The sequence below is a fragment of the Octopus bimaculoides genome, chromosome 12 (assembly GCF_046866305.1).
Source record: "Octopus bimaculoides isolate indiv1 chromosome 12, ASM4686630v1, whole genome shotgun sequence".
Classification (NCBI taxonomy): domain Eukaryota; kingdom Metazoa; phylum Mollusca; class Cephalopoda; order Octopoda; family Octopodidae; genus Octopus; species Octopus bimaculoides.
Window position 1 is genome coordinate 49,999,822 of NC_142939.1, and position 7,854 is coordinate 50,007,675.

The window sequence follows — 7,854 nt, forward strand, 5'->3', positions numbered from 1 at the left end:
GAATAAGAACAGGATTGGTGCATTCTATTTTGTGCATGCAAAGAGTGTCAGTGAAATTCATCCCCAAAGTGCTGGTGGAGCAGCAGAAGGACATATTGAATTAAACAAACCATCGTTACCAGCGTCGCCTTCCTGGCACTTGTGCCAGTGGCACGTGAAAAGTCATTTGAGCGAGATCGTTACCAGTGCCGCTGGACTGGCTCCTGTGCAGGTGGCACATAAAATACACCATTTTGAGCATGGCCTTTGCGAGTACCGCCTGACTGGCCTTCGTGCCAGTGGCATGTAAAAGCACCCACTACACTCTCAGAGTGGTTGGCATTAGGAAGGACATCCAGCTGTAGAAACTCTGCCAGATCAGATTGGAGCCTGGCGTAGCCATCTGGTTCACCAGTCCTCAGTCAAATCGTCCAACCCATGGAAAGCGGACGTTAAACGATGATGATGATGATGATGATGACCTAGACTTTATGAAGAACATCATCACTGATAATTAGACATGATTTTATGGTCTCTGCTCAATGCATTTGGTCATCTTGTGTAGAAATGTAAATCCAATGAGTGCACACTACATGTCTGTACTCTAGGTGTAACAGTTGGGAACTGACATAGCATACGAGTGCAAAAGTTTTCACGCATGCACAGGAAAGGTGGCCTCATCTTCCACCCAAAGTATTTTGCCCACATGGCGTTAATTTTGGCAGGAAGAAATAAAGAAGGATACTTTTTGAACGCACCTCATACAGTTAATTTTATGGAATGCAGCCTTACCATCTGTGCAAGCTGTGCTCTAAATTCTGTTTATTTGTTGTTGTTTAGTTCTAGGTCAACTCTGATGAAGCAGATCTATGATCAGAAGGCATTCCAATCTTGACCATTCCATCAGTTTTGTTATTTCTATACGCTGTATCTAGGATCACAATATCAAGACCTCTCCCTTTTTTATAATATGGTCAATGACCATATAAGAGGCTTCCTTGTCTGTTTGTCTGTGGATTATGGTGGTGACTACAATGAAGAATACGTCTGTTTGAATGCAACAGCTGCCGTTCCTTTGCATTCATGCAGAACCGACTCGTTCACATGCTTTTATGCTTGATATTTAGAGCGTCTCCATTCTTGATTGTCATAAAGCACAGCTGTTCCCGTCCTTGTATTCTTTGTGCTCCACCATAATTGTTCCACCTATGATCACTTCTGGTATATCATATCCAAGACTGAGTTAATTAATACATATCAACCAACTTTTCAGATGGAAGAGTAGTGTTTGAGGCAGAGTTGGATACTATTTTTAGCAGGTCAAACAACCATATACATTGATGTTACTGGTAGAGACACATAACATGAAACTGAGGATGTACCAAAGCTAATGGAGGATAAAGATCTCTAGCACAGAATTGTGTTTAGTGTCTCAGTTGTGGTCACTTTAAGAGGAAAAATGTTGTGAAGCATTTGCTGTATTTTATCAGCTAGGTCATGTGGTCAGTGGAAAAATCAACTCTCACATTCCATAAAGGGTTTGTGGAGGATGTGAACAATAACAGCTGTTTAGATGTCGACTGGGCATTCAGTCTGTTTTGGTGACTCTGCTTTTTGGCTCCGAAGACAAACACACACATGCACAGGTGTGGCTGTGTGGTAAGAAGCTTGCTTCCCAACCACAGGGTTCTGGGTTCAGTCCCACTGCATGGCACCTTGGGAAAGTGCTTCTACTGTTGCCTCAGGCTGATCAAAGCCTTGTGAGTAGATTTGCTAGACAGAAACTGAAAGAAGCTCATCATCATCATCATATATATATGGCACCCATATATATATGTATATATATATATATAGATAGATAGATATATGGCACCCATGCTGCTAGCATGTAAGAGTACCCATTACACTTTCAGAGTGATTGGTGTTAGGAAGAGCATAGAAAACCATGCCAAATCAGACTGGAGTCTGGTGCAGCCTTCCAGTTTACCAGCCCAGTCAAACCATCCAACCCATGCCAGCATGGACAACAGACGTTAAATGATGATGATGTTATGCACAGAAATTTGCATTGTATGCAAATTTTGTCTTTCTTTGCAAAGATTGTGTACACCCATGCAAGTAACCATGACTGAAATTACTTCATTTATAAAATCTCATTTCATCTTGAAAGCCATGTGTGTGTGTGCACATGCTTTTCCTTTCAAGTTGGAAAATGTGTGCATGTACTCAAGTGCCCAGCTAAGAGGGACCATTGACTCTTACGATGCCTTGTTAGAGTAAACTTTGGTGTGTCAGAGAGATTTGTGGTTGTGTGTAGAGTGCCCTAAACAACCCTCTTTGGTTACCGACTCCTATTTCAAGGATCATTTTTTTTTCTTATATTGTTGTTCTGCTTTATTATTTTTATATATTTATTAATATCTTTATTTCTATTGTTGATCTCACCCTTTTACTCCTGTAAGCCCCTACCCACACACACCATTGTTTCTTGTTGTTTTATCTAGTATTTCATCTTTCTATTACCCCAGCCTCCTTGCTCTAGAGTCTTGTGGACAATAGAAACATCGTTATTTTTATCATTTGTGCTTGCGGTAATGGAATTTAAGTGAAAACTGGATAATTTGTCATAGTAATTAAATAAAGACAAAAATAGCAACAACAGTGATAATAATAATAATAAATAACAACAACAAAGCTTGTAAACATAACATCTGTTTGTGTGTGAATAAGTATGGAGGTAATTGTCTTCAAATATATTGATTCCATGGTCCAATGACTCTTTAACTCCACTCCCCTCTCTCCCTGTATGTATACACACAAACATATATATATATATATATATATATATATGCATACATACACAAGCACACACAGAGTTTATATTTCTTATTTTAAATGCAGCTGGCACTTTAGGACACTCCCTTCGTTAACTATTGACTGGTGTTCACGACTTCAGCTCCTTTCAACAATATTGCTTTCCCTAGCAGTGTCAAAGCAGCATTGATGCAATCAAGGGATGTGCAGAGTCTTTTGGCCTTAGCTGTAGCATGCTTTACTCCTATTGTTCATTGTCATTACCTCACCAAACCCACATCAACTATTTTGTTTTGCTACATGCTGAAGGTTTTTTTTCTCTGCTCTCAGTTTTGACCTTTCTCTCATACACCTCTGTAACATCCATGATGAAATATTCTCTGGTACTTTCTGTAGTTCACAAATCCCTGCTTTATTATTCTATCTAAACCCAATACCACTTACATAATATGTTATGGACCTAGCTACAAATCCAAGACATGTCTCTCTACAGGAAGTTTTGTAAACTTTACTCTTCTCATGACTCTCTAAGTCCTTCACATTTCAGGCCTCCCCTTTCATGTGCTCACTCCATATTGATTTTCCCAGGCACTATCAGTGCTACAATCATGATCTTATTTGTCAAGTCAGACCATGTCATTAGATCAGATCATTATTTCATTTGCTTCTCTGGGCATCAACAAATTTAAATCTTGATATCTGGTAGCTGACAAGGTAGAAGTTTATCTACCATCCTTCCATCAACAACTTTGGCCACTTTTTTGAAACCAGTACCTCTACAACTTGCAGACATGCTTCTAAAATTTTAAAAAACCACCACAGCACCCACAACTTTTGGAAACATATTTTATGCTCAGTATTGTTGGAGCATGAAAAAGAACCAAAAACTTCTTATATCAATTGTTAACTGTCAGGACACTGCATTCTTCAAAAATTCCATGCTTCTAAAAATTCACCAATATGCCTATGCACCCCTTTCTCTCCATGGCTCTTCTGATAGTAATTTTTCTGTCTTTTTGTGTATTGTGAATGTACTTCTAGTTTTCATTGTCATCTTTCTTTACTTGGAGCTTATATTTCTATTTTCTATCCCTTCATTTAACTTTTTCCAACGGGTTGCAGTGCACATGAACACTGTATATAATGAACTCATTATTATTTCAATTTTTTTTTAGTCATTCCTTTTTATTGCAATATTGCTTGGCGACACAAGAACTTCCTTCAAATCCACCTGTAGCTTTCAGTTATCATTAGCATCATTCAAAGATCTGTGACTTCGGGGTTTCTACCTGCCTTTGTTCATACATCATCCTTTCTCATCTTATAGAAAAATAACTGACTGTAGCTTGGTGTTGCATATCCTCATCTCATTGCTGTACTGCTGCTTTAGTGCATTAGCATATATATATATATATATATATATATATATATATATATATATATATATATATGTATGTATATAAGATTTGGATATGTTATCAAATATACACAGCTAGAGACCATTTGCATGTTTCCTGAACAGAATCCAACAAACCAGTATACATTCAACATCATTCTGACGCCACTATTTCAGATTGGTTGAGGATGGGAGCAAATTGTACATCAATCTCAGAAGGAACTGCAAACTGGGTAAATCCATTTTGCACAATATGCTCCACGATACTTCCTTTATTCAGCTGTTTTGAAAGCTGTCCTTTTGCAATGGCTTCCATTCCTAACTCTACTCTTTTCGTCACATTTTTGCTGTTCTTCTTTCATCTTGGTGAATTTCTCTAGTCCTAATATCTTCATATATACTGCACATGTACACACACACACGTCTAACCCATGCCAACATGGAAAGCAGGTGTTAAATGGTGATATACATGGCTCAGTGGTTAGAGCGTCAAGCTTACGATCATGAGGTTGTGAATTCGATTCCTGGACTGGGCTGTGTGTTGTGTTCTTGAGCAAGACACTTTATTTCACGTTGCTCCAGTTCACTCAGCTGTAGAAATGAATTGCGACGTCACTGGTGCCAAGCTGTATCGGCCCCTTTGCCTTTCCCTTAGATAACATCGGTGGTGTGGAGAGGGGAGGCCGACATGCATGGGTGACTGCTGGTCTTCCATAAACAACTTTTGCCTGGACTTGTGCCTTGGAGGGTAACTTTCTAGGTGCAATCCTATGGTTATTCAAGACCGAAGTGGGTCACCCACACATACATATTATAAACAATCTATCTAGCTATCTATCTATATCTATACACACACACACACACACATGAACAGATGCGTACATAAGCATGTGTGTGTGTGTGTGTGTGTGGCATGAGAGAGAGAGACAGACAGAGAATGGAAAAAGACAGACGAATAGATATATAGTAAGACAGAGAGTGAGGGTAACAGACAGATAGAAATATATATATGTGTGTAGGTGGGGAGAGAGAGAGAGAGAGAGAGAGAGAGAGAGAGAGAGAGAGAAAGTCAGACAAACAGATAGATATATATAGTAACACCATGAAAAGAATGATAAAGAGGGAGAGAGAGAGAGGTAGATAAGAAGATAGATAGAGTGAAAGACAGAGTATTGGAGAAAGGGGCAATAGGCAAAGAGAATAATATCTTTATTTAAGTATATTAGATAACAATATGATAGTTTCTCTTGTTGGATGTTGTTGTTGTTGTTGGATGGAATGTTGTGTGTGAGGTAGGGGAGCGAGGAATGAAGGTAGAGAGGTATGTGTGTGTGTGTGTGTGTGTGTGAAAGAAAGCGTGAGGTGTGTCTGCTTGAAAAAAATACTGAGGGGCAGAGAGAGAGAGAAGGGGTGTATGTATGAAATGGAGAGAGAGAGAGAGAGAGAGAAAAGAAGGGGAGAAGGAATGTGTGAAAGAAAGTTAGAGGGGAGGAGAGAGAGAGAGATGGGGAATATGTATGAAAGAGAGAGAGTGTAGAGAGAAGAGATGTGTGTGTGTGTGTGTATGTGTGCTTAAGGGTCAGTGAGAGTAGGGGGAAAGAGAAAGAGTGAAGGAAGTCAAAGAGAAGGAGTAACAGGACAAAAGAGAGAGAAAGAGGAGTAAGCGAGTGAAACAGAGAGAGAGTGAGAGGGTGGTGAAGAGGTGAAGAAAAAAAGAAACGGAAAAAGGAAAGAAAAATAAAGATAAGCAAGAAGAAAGAAAGAGAAAGAAAGAAAGAAAGAAAAGAAAAAGAAGTGAAAGATAAGTTATATGTTTAACTGTAAGTTTTAATATGCCAGGCAGGGTGTCATTATGGGGTCATTCTACATGCTAGAAATAGCAACTAAATTTCCCTCAAATCACAGACTATAGTCTTCGAGAAGAAAATAAAAAAAAGAAGCATTAAAGATATAGTTCTAGGTACACTGTTTGAATGATAAATGGGAGAGTCATGTTTGGAAGGTCTTTGATGTTAGTTTCTGTTGGGTGTTTAGAGTTGACCTGAGGATAAAGAACAGACGACTCTGTGTTTTTGATTGTAAAATATTCTGGGGCGTTTTATTTTTGTTCTTGTTCTTTTTCTTCTGTTGTGAATTTCCGAGTGCAGTGATGATATCAGCATCATCAGCATCATTGTCATAATTATCATTATAGTACCTTTCATCCTCTCCACCACCTTCTCTTCCTCATCATCATCATCATCATCATCATTAACTGCCTCCCCATCATTATCCTAAACAAAGTTACCGTCACCACCACCACCATTGTCAACACCCACTATCAATACTGCCACCATTCCCGCCACGACCACCACCACCATCACCACCATCATTTTCACCAGAGACACCCCATCGCCACCACTGCCTCCATTACCACCCCCATCATCATCATTCCCTGCCACGAATCAGAAGAAGGAGGCTGCGTTAAGAGAAGAACAGAACAACACTAACTGTCGTAACAACAACAGCAACAACAATACGATCAATAGTAACAATAACATCTTTATCTGAATGTGTAAAGCAACTTGCACAATCGCTTTGGTACCCCCCCTTACACACAGACATATACATCAAACACACTCTCACACACACACACACAGACTCATATAATAGACACACATACTGTCACACACAGGCACATAGACTCACATATACAGATAGACACACATACAGATACATACACAGACAGACATGCAAACAAACAGATATACATACACATACATGCATACACTGGTACACATATACAGACGCATAGAGACACACATGCAGACACATAGACATACAGATACACATATACATGCAGACGCATACAAACACTGGTACTTACATACTGACACACGTAACAGAAACCTACACAGACACTTGTGCAGATAGGCATAGCCCTCATACGAGACAGTCGAATACCTGCACATAAACCACACAGACATCCAGATATACACTCACACGTACAGACACAGAAACGGAAACATACAGATATGGACACTCATGTATATGGAGACACAGATTAATACACACACATGCATCTAATAATGATCATTCTCTCATTCATTTATGCAATTTTTAATGACTGCATGAACCAATCCATGACAGGCATTTCGTTGGCTGCCAGTGTGACATGTAAATACCAGGTGTGACTTGGCATATTTGCTCCTTTTGTAGCTGCACCTGGTTGTGCTAAGTATGTCACAGTTCCATATTGTGAAACCCTACTCAAGTAGGGATATCACTAAAACGAGCAACAGACAGTAATGTGTGCCACTTTTGTGGGGGGGGGGGGGTTGCTGTTGATGTTACCTCCTCTTCAAAATAGTTTACAATCTGTCTTTGAAATACTTCTTCAGACTTCCACTCAAGTGTTGGTCATGATGTAGCAGGACATAGAAGATTCTTTGAATAAGACTTGAGTCAGACGTATATATTACATGTTCAAGCCACCCCAGTTCAGCCTGTGTTAGGGTAAATTCAATGCTACTGGTGTTTGGTTCAACACACATATCCATATGAAAATATACTCACACACAGTGACATATATATATATATATACATGGATACACATACATAAATACATGCATACTCACACATGCACTTTAAAAGTAGTTTGTACTGTTACTGAAACTGTGAAGTGA